Source organism: Gopherus evgoodei, chromosome 2, assembly GCF_007399415.2.
Source record: "Gopherus evgoodei ecotype Sinaloan lineage chromosome 2, rGopEvg1_v1.p, whole genome shotgun sequence".
In the NCBI taxonomy this organism is placed as follows: Eukaryota; Metazoa; Chordata; order Testudines; family Testudinidae; genus Gopherus; species Gopherus evgoodei.
In genome coordinates this window covers 8,705,785-8,720,565 of record NC_044323.1, presented here as the reverse complement: position 1 = coordinate 8,720,565, position 14,781 = coordinate 8,705,785, and the positions used below count along the sequence as shown (strand labels likewise).

Here is a 14,781-nt window from a genome sequence, read left to right as displayed (position 1 = left end):
GGAGGTGCATAAATGTTGATTTAGGTATCTGATGTGAAACACTTCAGTGTATAAATTTTAGCCACAGGGCTTGTTGTCCACTGCCTTTGTTCTTGTGTCCTTGGTGACATCTGTGCAAAGTACTGCTACATCAGAACGGTGGTTTGCAGCCGATCTTCACTGACTCAGCACAAGTGTAAAATATCTCCACAAGGCAGTAGAGAATCAGGGCACAGATGACTAGGTTGTGGAGTCATCTCATAGAGGTAGAGCTGTGTTTTTGTAGGGGGTATGTATTTACATTAGGACTCAGATTGATTCTTCTCTGAGGTCTAGACCGAAGGTATATCATAGGGTTAAAGAACACTGCATAGTAGATAAGATGCAATTCAGAGGGCCTAGTCTCCTGACAGCTTGAGGTTATTAAAGATCCCACTACATTTTTTTTTTGCAGGAGTTTATGTATTGGCTCCAGTTTCCTTGTAAATTCCAAGTCATGTTATACTTCAATTCCTCTTACATCTTGAATTGGATATGGTGTTCTTCCCTACCCTTCCCAAAAATGCTATCATCATCTAGTTGAATCCATCCTGGTATGACTTTCTATAGTGTTATCTAGAAGCCAGTGTTGTGCATTGCTACAGAACAGCTCCTACAGCTATCATTCAGGGAGCTGGCTGGATGTTTCAGTGGTAGATCTGTGCTAAATATGATGGAGGTTCTAATTCTCTTCTCACACTGATTTAACCGCAGCTTAGCACTAATGACTTGGTCCAGATGTGCACTGAGAGTCTTAAGCGGAAAGTTCTCTTTCCTTTCCCAAAGCCAGGGTTACCCCATGATTTGTTGTTGAGCTTTGTGTGATTCTGGCTTGATTTTCAGTTTTGGGTGGCAAGCAGGCAAAACACTAGCTTCAGCAGAACTCTGACTCAAGTTTTGAGGTTCTTTAACTTGAAACACAATGCAACATCTGAGGGCTGATGGGAATTGTTTGCTTTCTTTTACGAACCACAGGAAAGGTTTGTTTGTACAGCAAAGTCTTGTGCTCAGGGTATTAATTGGCATGATCCCATCTGCTGCTGTCCCGCACAAATGCAAGAAGAGGCTACATGACAGCAAGATTAAGGCACTTATCCTTGCCCCCTGTGATGCTTTGTGATTGAAATATGATCACGTATATCATTGATATTTCCAGTTAGACAATTGCAACAAATCTTGTGCAAAGTATGTCATGTAAGTGTCAATGGAAAAATTCTGATGCACTCAATAAAATTATCCTCTTTAAATCCATGTATCATTGCTGTGTCCAAAGTTATGAATATTGGCTATATACCAGTATCTCAAATGTTTGTTCCTGGGGTAACACCCACAAGATAGGTTTTATCTAGTTTAGCCAGTACATTGTGAATGTACTATTCAAGTTTGATGGCCCATTAAGGACGCTTCACTCTAACAACGGGCCAGAGAAGAAAATCAGTCTGCCCAGATGGCACTTCCTGGGAAGGCCTCAGCCTCCCAGGGGCCAATGGCTACCCCCTGTGAGTCATCAAGCCATGTAAGGACACGTCATATGCTTCTGTGACCCTGGACTCCACCTTGTGCCAGTAACTTTCCACAAACTGGGCAGGGAGCTTTGTTTGAAACAGAAAATTTCCAGCCTAGGTGCACAGCAAAGGGTATAAAAGACCCTTTGAATGTCTCTGTTTTGCTTCTTTCCTGCCCTGATTCTCTGGACTGTGGATTTACAACTATAAGGACCATGTTGAACTATGGACTGAGGACCTTTCAATCTTTTGGAAGTTACCAGAGAGACTTTACAAGCCAGAAGTCTATAACAGCACTGCTACAAACCTGATATAAGGACATTGCAATGATTGTAGATATATGATCTATTAACCATTTAAAACTCTCTTCTTCATTTCTTTTATTAATAAACGTTCAGATTTTAGTTACTAAAGGATTGGCAACAGTGTGATTATTGGGTAAGATCTGAGTTATATTTTGACCTGGCTAAGTGGCTGATCTCTTGAGATTGGAAGGACCCTATATTTGACTAAATCAGTTTTCACTGAAACTAACCATTCCTCATAAAGTCCAGTGTCTGGGTGGTGAAATAGGGCTGGAATGCCTAAGGAGGCTGCGTTTTGACTTCTTGTTAACCACAGTGGTGATACAGACGTTTCCTTTTGTTACTGGCTTGATATAATCTAATGATAGAATAACCACCAGAAAAGAGTGAGGCCACTCTATTTCTCAGCAGTTTGTCCTGAATCTGGCATTCTTAGTTGTGACTCATTGAGGCAGGGTGACACCTTTTTAGTCTTTATTTTTATTTAAAGTTAATTTTAGAGATGTTATATTATACCAGCGAGGGTTCGGCTCTGGTGGCTTAGGTCTTGAGTTTAACAGAGTTAGCGCTGCCTATTTTAGATCTAGAGCTCATAGGGACACATAAAACCATAGGCAAGTGACACACACAATCTGAAGAACAAGATTCACTCTCTTTTTTTCAAGTTACCAACAAATTATGTATGTCACCGAATAAACAACTTCTAGGTGTTGCAATGCACCAGTTATAGCTACAGACATACTCACATCCTCCTAGATAGTGTTAGTCTGATGGTTCTCTCATGGCTTGATCATCAGTAGAGGGATGGTTCCTGCTGGAGTTTTCCCACAGGAAGCTCAATTTTCCTGTTCTGGGAATCCCTTTTTATAATGTGATTCTGCCTATACCTACATTCTGTGCACGTATATGAAAGAGTCAACCCTCTTTTTCCTTATTGGTCTGGTATCCCATAGAAACCTAAGGGACTCCTATTCCTATAGGTTGTGTAGGTTCCCTTTATTCTTATCAGCATTGACGCAAAACCTGTATCCTGTGGTTAAGACACACGTTAGAGACAGATGTGCCTCTACAGCATTTTTATTATTTGAAAATTAATCTTCCAGCAATATTTTTTTTGCAATATTACCCCTTGGCACCTCTTTTCCCATAATCTTAGGGCATCAGGTTATTCTTCCGTCACTTACTTATCTCCAAGGCCTAAATTAGCTTAGCTGAAATCTAGCAGGCCTCAGCCTACAAGTCTTGCATTTCAGCCCTCCTTTCTTCAATATCTAATACATAATTATTCCTTCTAAATACTGATCAATCTTATGCTTATATAATCCCACAACTTTAACTCTATTTAATTTCAACCTAGACATTTTGATATGTTTAGTTGGGTTGTGTTTTTTAGCAGATTCCAGTTATAGTAACCCTCCTTTCTTTCAAAACAGAAGCAAAAGTGACACATGCAAATCTAGGTGTTTTCCTGTCTCAACTCCTGCAATACACTTTCAATCAGCTTTGGGAAGGAAAAAAGGGCAGTTTGATGAGATGCATATTTCAAGATGATCTGGATATTCCAGATGGTCAAGTCTGTGAAAACAATGGAAGTTACTTCATACATGAGACATAAACATGTCCAGAGTGATAATTGCTTAGCTGTGCTAAAATATTAAACACATTTAACACTCTTTAGTCTAAGCAAAAGTCTTTATCCCCAAACCAAGTCATTCTAGTCACCTGACTTGGAACAATCTGCTGCTCTTAGCTCTCAGGAAGGGTGTGACAGGCTGTAATAGATATTTATATATTTTCGTGACTGTGAATATTCAGTAGTCAGCCTATGAAAGGTTGACTCTATTTCAGAAGATATGGGTGGATGGTTGTATGCACGCATGAAAGGAGTTCTCTTGTGTCCTCTACACAAGCCTGCTCTCCCTGGATTCCACTGCTCAGTGGAGAGCATATGCGGCTTCTCCCGACAGTACCACACTGGATCGCGAGGCTCCTGAGAGGCACTATGCTTTCTGAAGTGCAATGCCTCTAGAATCGTGTGATTCAGAATCATTCCTACTGCAGACCTGTGCCCCAGGGGTACTCCTCTACTGCTCTGAGACCTTTAGCACAGAGAACTCCAAACTGTGGGGTGTGCGCCCCTTGGGGGGGCATGGCGGAACATTTCGGGTGGGGGGGCATGGCACCACCCAGCCCCCACAACCCCCAGCTCTCCTCCATCCCACTCCTCCCACTCCTGGCCCGGGGCAAGGTGGGGGTGAGTGACCCTGAACATTGCGTCTACTGGGGCTTTGTACTTCAGTAGAAGAATCAACCCCATGCATCCTTGGAGGATTACAGTGGCAGATTTAGGGGTTTAGGCATAATAGTAAATTATGTAAGATAGGATGTTGTGGTCTGTATATGAAGATATTTACAACCAGTCTGTGGATATGATCCTACATTTCCTCTCCTGTATCAGAACTCTAACTCAGTTTAAACATTTTAAACAAATACCCCAAATACCTCTCTTGCTGCAACCAAAGTGTGCCATTGTCAGAAATCCATCCATCAGAGGTTTCTTGCTTCCACATTTGAAAAAAAAACCAAGGGAAAATGAGATCAGATACAACTGCAAGTAAAATTCTCCTCTCCTATCATCATTATTTATATATCTACCTTGTCTATATGTTGTCATGCTACCTCTCAAGCTATGTAATGTATTTATAGAATGCCAATCATCATAATGTGTGTGCACGCTGGTACTATAACGGTACGTGTGCATGTAATGTGAATCAAAGACCAGTACTGACATTTGACACCCTGTCTGTAGGGAGAACCAGTGGTACTAAGACAAAGTGTCTCACTCCATGTTTTCACCTGACAGGTGATCTTTTCCATCTTTCCCCCCTTTGCTCACAACTAAAGAGATGGAGGAACATAAAATCTTCACAGCCAAGCTTGTCAATGTCCACATATCCCCAGCATGTAACAGCTGTGTTCTGTTCCCTCTTAGTCACTCAAGAGGTTTCAGCCACTGCAGCTTAATACCTGAACAAAGATAAGCAGTAAAGACTGTACTGAGCAGTAGAGGCACCATCCTTTCATTTTTGACATATCTTCTGGCCTCCAGTGCATGTGGTACCTCCTTAATGAAAGGGGGAGCCTTTGTGTGGTTGATTGAGTCAGTGCCATTCAGTATGTGGTGTAGACCAAGGTTGGTGAAAGGGAAACCAAAACTCTTTTTTCCCCTCAGGGATCTTCAGGAGGAGGGAAAAGGCCTAGCAGTCTTATAGAAAAGTGAGTGGCAGAGGGTCAGGTTTTTTCAGCGTTTAAGGCAGCCTTTGTGTGGCTATGTGAATCAGTGCTGACCAGTACCTAATGTAAGCTACCTTTTTGATTTTGGGGTAAAAAGGGAATTTGTTTTTATCTGAAAACTTTGACCAGTCCAAGCAGAGGCCTTCAGAACCTCTCTGGATGTGTTCTCTCACTGCTCTCTTCCACAGTAACTATCCTTCTGGTGAAGGAGGACAAGGCACTTCTATGGTGGATGCATGGACCAGTTGCAACTCTGTCTCTGATTTTCAGAAGCCTAATTCCCTGCACATTTCAGCACATTTATGTCCCTCGATAGCTTGACATGGCAAGAATGGCTGGAGCAGTAACAGAGGCCTGGTCTACACAGCAGAGTTAGGTTGACGCGAGGCAGCTTACACAACTTAACTCTGTAAGCATCTACACTGAAATGTTGCTCCTGCTGATGTAACTCATCTGCTATGCCAACTTAATAACTCCACCTCCATGTGAGGTGTAGCACTTAGGTTGACATAGTTAGGTCCATGCAGAATCAGTATAGGTCCTCAATTGCTTACAGCAACTGTTGCTGGCTTTCAGAAGTAGTCCCACAATGCCCCATTCTGACAGTTAAATTGGTACAAGCTCTCCTCGTGAGGATGCACATCATGGACACAAGGAGTATAGTGTGGACATGCAAAAATGATTTAATTACTGCAGTGGCTGTATGTCGAAGTAATTTAGGTCGACTTAATTTTGTTGTATAGTCATACCCTGTGCCACCCCAAAGCATTCTCTGCCTCGAGGAGAAGATGGAAACAGGCCTTCAGGCATGAATACTTCTCCCTTATCTCACCTTGATAGGTCCTGAGGAGAGACTGGGTGTTTCTTTTCCTTCCAGTAGTACTGCTTACTGTGCACTCTCCTTCTCACCTGCAGTAAGGGAATTCTGGGATCAAGGAAGAAACAAATACACAGCTCATTCTTGAGAGCCAGAGAAACCATTTTCCAAATGCAGGAGGTGTGGTTTCCCTTCCGACCATGTGGCATTCTCATAAAAAATCAGCCAGCTTCTCTATACCCTCCTGTGATGTGTGCCACCAGAGAATGAGGGGAAGGTTAGCCTTAGAAAGCATTTTGGTGCATTTTATTTATAAAACATGCAAGGATTTAAATGGAAAGATAATGAACTTAAAGCTGAAAAGAGTGCTCAATCCCTGGCCTACAATCTCCTGATTTGTATTTCTTTTCCTGATTTGTATGAGGATTTTTTTCCTCTTCAAACACTTTACTTATGTTTGCCCCTTAGCAGCCCGCAGGCATCACACCTAAATCTAGTGAACTTAACAGAGAAAAAAGGGTCTGTTAAGGATTCACTGACTGAACCTGTACAGTATGCAGGGAGAGATTCTTAGATCAAGTGCACAATGTATTGTTGTGAGCTCTCATTACTGAGCCTGTGTTGTACAGAACTACAATATCCCAGGCATTAAGATGGTTTTCCCCCAAGCTATACTGGCTGGGAATTCCAATGATATTCTTAGAAAAAATATGGCCTCATGCTTAACTCCTCAACCGAGAACTCAACAGATCACTCCAGCATTCTACTGTGATGATGGCTGCGGAGAAAGGTTTCCATATTTGAGCTTACAAAATGATTGCATGTGCATGCTCTGATTATTAGGGGAAATAAATGATTGACTTGTGCAAAGTGTCCCAAGAAGTACAAGTGTGTCAAGGTGTAGCAGTCATGGGGTGAGGATGAGTGTGCAGCGTGTCAGATGTGACATGCTCACTTAGTTTTCCTTTTCTGCTTGGATGGTGCTGTCCAGTGATGTAACGACCGATTAACACCAATCCTAAATACACAAAGTAAATTAAAAACACAACTGAATGCTCTAAGCTGGTAAATTCAAAACAGACATAAGCACCAAAAATAAGTTCTGATTTCGAGCTGAAGCTGTTCTTCTCTTATTTTCTCTGTACCCTCAGAAAAATCCATCAGTAACTTCAGGCTATGATGGGTAGAAATGTCTGGGAATAGCTTACAAAACATCCAAGACTTACCATTCTACATTTTAAAATGTCCCTTTGTTGAAAGACAATTCAGAAAAAAACACCCATTACCTTCACCCTGGACAGTGGTCCTTTTGTTTTAGTAATCTTAAAACTGATAAACATGCTAAAGCTGGGATATCAAACTAGCTAAAGCAATCTGAATATTGGCAAAATATTTAGAGTCCAGACACTCCCCAATTATTTGAAGGCACCAATGTCTATGAAAATATAACTTCACATAGAGATTTCCTTCAGCAATATTAAACGTGACGGTATTCATTCGTCCAGGAGAGTTTTGGGACAAACACTTAATGGTCATTCTGTGAATAAAGGGTGATCTTCCTTTGGTCAGTAAATACTGGATAGTTCTCATGTCAATCTTTGGATGCAACATAAGACTGTGCAGAATAGAATTACTGTATGAGTTTTACATCTGTGCCTGTTTAGTGAAGATAAATAGTTACAAAAACAGGAAGGTGTACTGGACTTTCAGGAAGTAACAGTCTCATTGTAGGCATGTAGACTACTTTGTGGTGGGCTGACACAAGTAGGACTCATTATCTGAAATGATGACAGCAGGCACAAATCCATTAAATAAAAAACCTGGTTTTGCTATGTTACTCTTCAAGAGCCATGAAGCAGGTTTTAACTGGAGAATATTAAAAGTTTTGGCATAATAAACACACAACTTGCATAAACACACCCTAATACTAGAGAGTCTTCTAGGAACATCTTCTGCTGGGGGAATTCTGCACAAAAAAATTACAAATTTTGTGCACAATGTTTTAAAATTGTAAAAGTTGAACTTCCACCATACTTCCTTACCAGATGCTATGAGCTGGCTCAAAACATTGCAAGTCTATATGCGGGCCTTGTCCACTTTTTCCTCAACAGCTAGGAACATGCACAATCCTGAAGAGACTTTTTTTCCTGCTGAGAAGAAAAGTGCATTTTCATAAATCAGAGCTGATGGCCAACTGACCACCTATGCTGTGTCTAGCTTGAATTGCTGACTTCTTTGGACACTTCTGCCGCCACTTCCTCCGAGGGTTTATATTCAGACAGGAGTACCTTGCATAGTATGAGTGATGGAGCCAAATAACAGAGAATCTGAAGTCTTTGAACTACAAAGAGCATTGGCTTAAGAGGCAGAACAGCTGTTCAGAGGGGAGCAGCAACAGATACACTCTGGGAGAAATTCTACAGCTCTCCTCTAGTCTGAGACTATGTCTTCACTACCCGCCATATCGGCGGGTAGCAATCGATTGCTCGGGGATCGATATATCGCGTCTCATCTTGACGCGATATATCGATCCCCAAACGCGATATATCGATTCCGTAACTCCACCAATCCGAACGGAGTTGCGGAATCGACAGGGGGAGCCGCGGACATCGATCCCACACTGTGAGGACGGTGAGTAATTCGATCTTAGATACTTTGACTTCAGCTATGTTATTCACATAACTGAAGTTGCGTATCTAAGATCCATTTTCCCCCGTAGTGTAGACCAGTCCTAACACTGATCTATGCCTTAAAGGAAAGCTAAACCCTGATAGTTCACAGTAGGAATTCTCACTGATGTCTTTATTAATGATCATCCACAAATAAAATTATGGGCATCCTGTGAATTCACTGAAACAAACCATACAGATGAAATGTTTTTGATTTATATGAAGTATCTCACCCATATTATATTCTACTGTTGAATGTTCTCAAGTTTCATATAGAGATGTCGTATGTCCAGGCTGCAAAACCCCACTGAAAAAGTATGCACAGTGATAGTCTAAACATTGCTTTCTTTCGTACCTGTTCAGACAGTTGATCTAGACCCAGCTGGATGGCGTTGCCCATATTAAACTAATGCTAGGAGAGAAATTTACTTTTAAAAACCACACACATTTCTAACTGAAGAAATTCAACCAGCTAGGTTTGTTTCTCATAGAATTGTTATCTGCTGTAAAACATTCTATTTCCCTTTTAGAACATATATCAGAACAAATGCATTTTTATAGAACAATGTTATCAGCTCTTGAATATCATTCAGTTGTAGTGTTCATATTAAGTGCCAGTGGTAATGCTGATAATAGCGCCATGAAAATGGCTGTCTAGGCTCATCTGATTTGAAGAATAGAACAAAACTGTCCGCTCCCCAACTCTGGCTGTGTTGTCCTTGCTGCACAGTACATCTCTGAGTGCTGGAAATATCAGAGAGCATTGGCCCAACATATTGCTTATGGTGTAGATTGCTTACTTAAGAGCCTCTGGCTTAGCTTTCCTATATAATTTATATAGGAAAGCTATAAAAACTCCACGGTCCACCTGTGCCACAACAACTGTTTTTCTGCTTATCCAGTAGATTAACATATGTCTGTGCAGTAACCTAGTTTTGCCAGCCACAGATCATTTTTCAGCACTTCGGCAAGTTCAGGTTTCTTATCGGCTAAGAAAGTGCATATCTCTTCCTTGAGATTAAATACGCAGGTAGTCATTCTGTCTCGAGATAGCCATCTCACCTCTGCATGCATGAGCGAGGAATCGTGCTCTGCACCCACTTCTTCACAAAGTGCAGCAAAACATCTTGAGTTTGTTGCTCTGGATTTAATAAAATGAATGTGTGTTACTGCTGTGTTCAGAACACTGTGAAGACCTGGCTCAATATCTTTCACAGCAAGTGCCTCTTGGTGTAAAAAGCAGTGTGTCCAAATAGGGCTAGGTGCAATGGCTTTTATGTTTTGCACAACACCAGAATGCTTTCCCATCTTTGCTATGGCTCCATCAGTGCAGACCCCTCCCATGTAGTTAGTCCAGCTGATTTCTGCTGAAATCATAAAATCATTGAACAGTCTGAAAATGTTATCTGCCTTTGTTGTCATCTGGGACTCTTTGCGAAATAAGACTATTTTCCTTTATTTCCTTATTCCGCAAATGCTGAAGTTAGGCGAATAAATGGGACATTTTTGAAATGTCTGGATTCATCTAGTTGTATAGCAAAGTCATTGTCATGCAGCTGAACTATGTCTTCTGACATAGAAGTGATCCCTTGTAGGGTATCAAGGTGAGAAGGGATCTCAGGAGGTCATTTAGGCCAACCTGCTGCTCAAAGCAGGACAAATCCGCTGACAGATTTTTTACCCCACTTGCCCAAATGGCCCCCTCAAAGATTAAACTCACAGCCTGGGGTTTAGCAGGCCAATGGGCAAATCTCTGAACTAACCCTTCCCCCTCATTTGACAGCATGATTTGACATCAGTATTTTTGCCAGTAACTTGGCCTTCTCCAAACGCTTCCTTTGTGATTTTAGTAGCACACAGCATTATCAATGTTTCAGAAATTTTATGCAATTTTTGTTTTTGCTTTAGCAGGTTTCTGTACCACCATGTAGGATGACCTTACATGCTTTTTATCCCAGTAATTGTGGATTTCTTTACTACTTTAGCATCAAGCAGTTCCTTGGTCTTTCGCTCAGAAAATGAATGTTGGTTGTCTTTATAAATTTCATGTTTTGTAATTAAGGGTTTCAAACATTCATTGGACAGTACATGGAAACAAATTACACACTGTGGTTGAGGAATATCTCCACTTCCAGAACAAATAAAACTGAAATTCAAATAGCTGTCTTCGTATTTTCTGAATTTTGCAAGGTTAATAACAGCTTTATGTTTCTCACTCATACCACCTCCTCGCTGTGCTTCAATCCATACGGTGCTTGAACTTGTTGAAGGAAGTTCGGGTTCTGGTGTTTTGAAGCTGATGGCTGAATTAAGAATTTATCTATATCTGACATTTATTGGTTGTGTTTACAGTGATTTTCCCCGTGCTGTGTAACTTCTTGTGCTCCTGCTGAAATATCTCCTTTACAACAGATGTCAATGAAGAACATGCTGTGTCACCTGAGAATATGATTGTTAGTTTCTGTGCATGTTTAGACAAACTGAAGCCAATAGGTTTCAGCATAGCATGCAGGAAAATTAACATGCTTTCTGGTTAAAAATTAAAAAAAACAATGTGTCAAAGTAGCGCAAGTGGTAACAGCTTTTATTTTTGGATGCTCTTTGGTTTATTTTGGTGGGGCCCCTGAAACCTCCTTGCATCCCCAAGGAGGCTGTCCCCAGCCCCAGTTGAGAACTACAGGTCTATACCAAATTAAGTATCCATCTTGTTTTCTAAAGCATGCTCTTCTAAAGATCAGATCACACAAATGCTTTGATTTTTTTTAAAAAATGAAGAAATATTTCTCTTTGTCTTTACAGTACATTAATCTACCCCGCTTAATTCCAGATCCATGCTTTCCCTGGGTATCAATAAAACACAATGCAAGCTGTGCATAGCTTAGGGTATGTATTTACACACACACACACACACACACACACTATACAGATAAAATAAATCAAGAAGAAATTTCCTTAGGCAACTGCTATCCCATTGTTCCCAACAGATTTAGTGTATCATAATAGATGTCAATACAAATAGTTAAATATTAGTTCATTTCTTGCAGGCACTGTTAAATGTAGCCACACATTCCCTCTCTAATTCCTGCAGAAGCAGCAGAAGGGACAGTTAGCTACTCAGCAGAAACAGACAGCACAGTTTGTGGTGCCATGGCAGGAGGCTCACCAGGAATGGTGGCCTGGTGTTTTGTTTCCAGTGTGGGAAACCTGCCTACAAGGCATGCCCCAGGTGGCAGTGGGCACTGAACTGCCATTTGTGCCTTTGAAAAATGCAGGTGGGCTGGCAAGACAAAGCAGACCTCAACAGATGAACAAGGCACCCCCTTAGTGGAATAAGAATGAGGAGTACTTGTGGCACCTTAGAGACTAACACATTGATTTGGGCATAAGCTTTCGTAGGCTAGAACCCACTTCATCAGATGCATGCAGTGGAAAATACAGTAGGAAGATATACATGCAGAGAACACGAAAAAATGGCTGTTGCCATACCAACTCTAACAAGACTAATCAATTAAGGTGGGCTATTATCAGCAGGAGAAAAAAAAACCTTTTGTAATGATAATCACGAATATTATTCTTCTGAGGTAAGAATTCTGCACTCCCTGGGTTTCAGCTAGACACTCTTCAATGAAGGTGCTCCAGCAGGCTAGCCAACTACATGCACAGCCCGTGGCCTGGCTCCTAAGTGAAATCCTCAGGGTAGAGAGTCAGTGGCTCTACCTTGTAGGTACAATTCCGGCTGTGCCCGCATGTCATAAATAGATAGTTAAGGGTTAATGTCTCTTTTACCTGTAAAGGGTTAAGAAGCTCAGTAAACCTGGCTGACACCTGACCAGAGGACCAATAGGGGGACAAGATACTCTCAAATCTTGGTGGAGGGAAGTCTTTGTTTGTGCTTTTTGTTTTGGGTGTTGTTCGCTAATGGGACTAAGAGGGACCAGATGTCCATCCAGGTTCTCCAAATCTTTCTGAATCAGTCTCTCATGTTTCAAACTTGTAAGTAGCCAGGCAAGGCGGATTAGTTTTAATTTTGTTTTTCTCAACTTGTAAATGTACCTTTTTTGCTGAGAGGATTTTACCTCTGTTTGCTGTAACTTTGAACCTAAGGCTAGAGGGGTTTCCTCTGGGCTATATGAATCTGAGTAACCTGTAAAGTATTTTCCATCCTTATCTTACAGAGATGATTTTTACCTTTCTTTCTTTAATTAAAAGCTTTCTTTTTTAAGAACCTGATTGATTTTTCCTTGTTTTAAGATCCAAGGGGACTGGGTCTGGACTCACCAGGGATTGGTGGGGGGAAAGGAGGGTGGATGGTTAATTTCTCCTTGTTTTAAGATCCAAGGGGTTGGGATCTGTGTTCACCAGGGAATTGGTGAAGCCTCTCAAGGCAACCCAGGGAGGGGAAAGTTTTGGGGGGACAGAAAGTGCCCCAGACACTGAAATTCTGGGTTGTGGCAGTGTTATCAGATCTAAGCTAGTAATTAAGCTTAGAAGTGTCCATGCAGGTCCCCAAATTGTACCCTAAAATTCAAAGTGGGGGAAAAAACCTTGACACAGCATCATTAGGGTGGGGGGAAACAGATGCAAACTTCTCTTGCTCTCAGTGTAGAGAAACTCCCCAGCAAAGAAACCTCAGGGCAAACAGGAAGCTGGAGGATATTGAAGAAATGGCCAAAGATCTGAGTTTGCGGGCATCAATAGTAGTAGGCGATGACAGCATATGAGAGTCTCTGAAACTGTTCTGAGAACCAACAACTAACTTATTCGATCTGCAGAGACTCCTGGGCTCACAGAGTTTGCTCCCTCTGTGCCACAGAGAAGCCTGCTCAGGAAACGCCAAAGAAATTCAAACCTGAGTGCAGACTTTGCAAGAAGAGAGAGATAAGTTGCTGGGATTTAAAGCGATTGGAGGGTGGAGAAACCTAGAGTGTTTGGAAAAAACCAGAAACTGAGAGGCAGAAGATTGTGTCTGAATTAGATCAATTGTGCCAGTTTCTGGAGGGACAAGAGCAGCTACTCCGGGTCTGGCTGGGAGAGCTGGACAAGGAGACTGAACCAGAAGGAAAATGTAACCAAACTCTCAGAGGGGTCCCAACCTGGGTGATCTGATTAGTAAGATAGATGGGAACTGTGAGCAGCCAGCTAGTAAATTCCTGCAGGAGATCAAACGCCTTGAGTAAGTGTGAGAAAACAAAGTTCAAGAAGCAGGTAGCGATTGCTCCTGAGCTGGAAAAGAGACTCAGATTTCTCAGAAAAATATTGTTCTAAAGATGGATCTGAGGAAATTCAAAGTTCCAAGAAGGGATCTAGGAAAGAGAACCATCTATCCATGATTTATATGGAGATGAGCTTTGCCCATTTAACTGCTAATGTAAAACCCATCTAAACAGTAATGAATTATATACTTGGACAAATCACTTAATCTCGTTGTGCCGCAATTCCCCACCCGAGAAACAAGAATTATAGCACTTCCTTGCTTCTCATGGGTGTTAGGAGTATAAACACATTAATGATTGCGAGGCACTCAGATTCTGTGGCAAGAGGCCCTTTAAGCGCCATACATGGATTTATCTGCAAACTGAAGGAAGAAGAAAGTATAAGAAGGAGGTTGGTGGTGTGAGATCTCTCCCTTCCCCCTTCCAAAAAAACAACAACAAAGAATCCCTCTAAGATGTTTATAATCATCATTTTGACTTGTTAACTCCTGCGTACTCCTCTTCTTATTCCTATGTGATCATTTCAGCTTGAAAAGTCAGCCTTTATTCTTTTTAAATAGTCACTTTTTAAAATCAATTCTCACGTGCAATGCATTTTTTAAATATTACCTTAAAACCCTTCCAACTTCTTTGTATAATGTTTATCGAATATAAAAATGTATACATTTATAAAAAGATAATTGCTATACATTCTTTAAATGATTAAAAATAAAAATCAGCCTCATTAAGGCTCATTAATTAAGGAATTGTTATTTACTCCTTCTCATAACACAAAACCTAAGGGTCATTAAATGAAATTAATAGGCAGCAGGTTTAAAACAAACAAAAGGAAGTATTTTTTCACACAAGGCATGGTCAACCTGTGGAACCCATTGCCAGATGATGTTGTGATGGCCAAGACTGTGACAGGGTTCAAAAAAGAACTAGATAAGTTCATGGAGGGTAGGTCCATCAATGCCT

The 14,781-nt window shown here is 41.2% G+C and overlaps 1 long non-coding RNA gene across 1 annotated transcript; it reads right to left on the bottom strand.

The window, feature by feature from the left end:
- Nucleotides 1–2,301: 2,301 nt before the first annotated feature.
- LOC115644829 lies at nt 2,302–8,083 on the bottom strand. Its single transcript, XR_003998598.1, has 4 exons — nt 7,982–8,083; nt 5,955–6,047; nt 4,331–4,389; nt 2,302–3,403 (listed from the first exon to the last, which is right to left on the bottom strand). It is a non-coding gene; the product is annotated as an uncharacterized LOC115644829 (long non-coding RNA).
- Between the last annotated feature and the right edge of the window lie 6,698 nt (nt 8,084–14,781).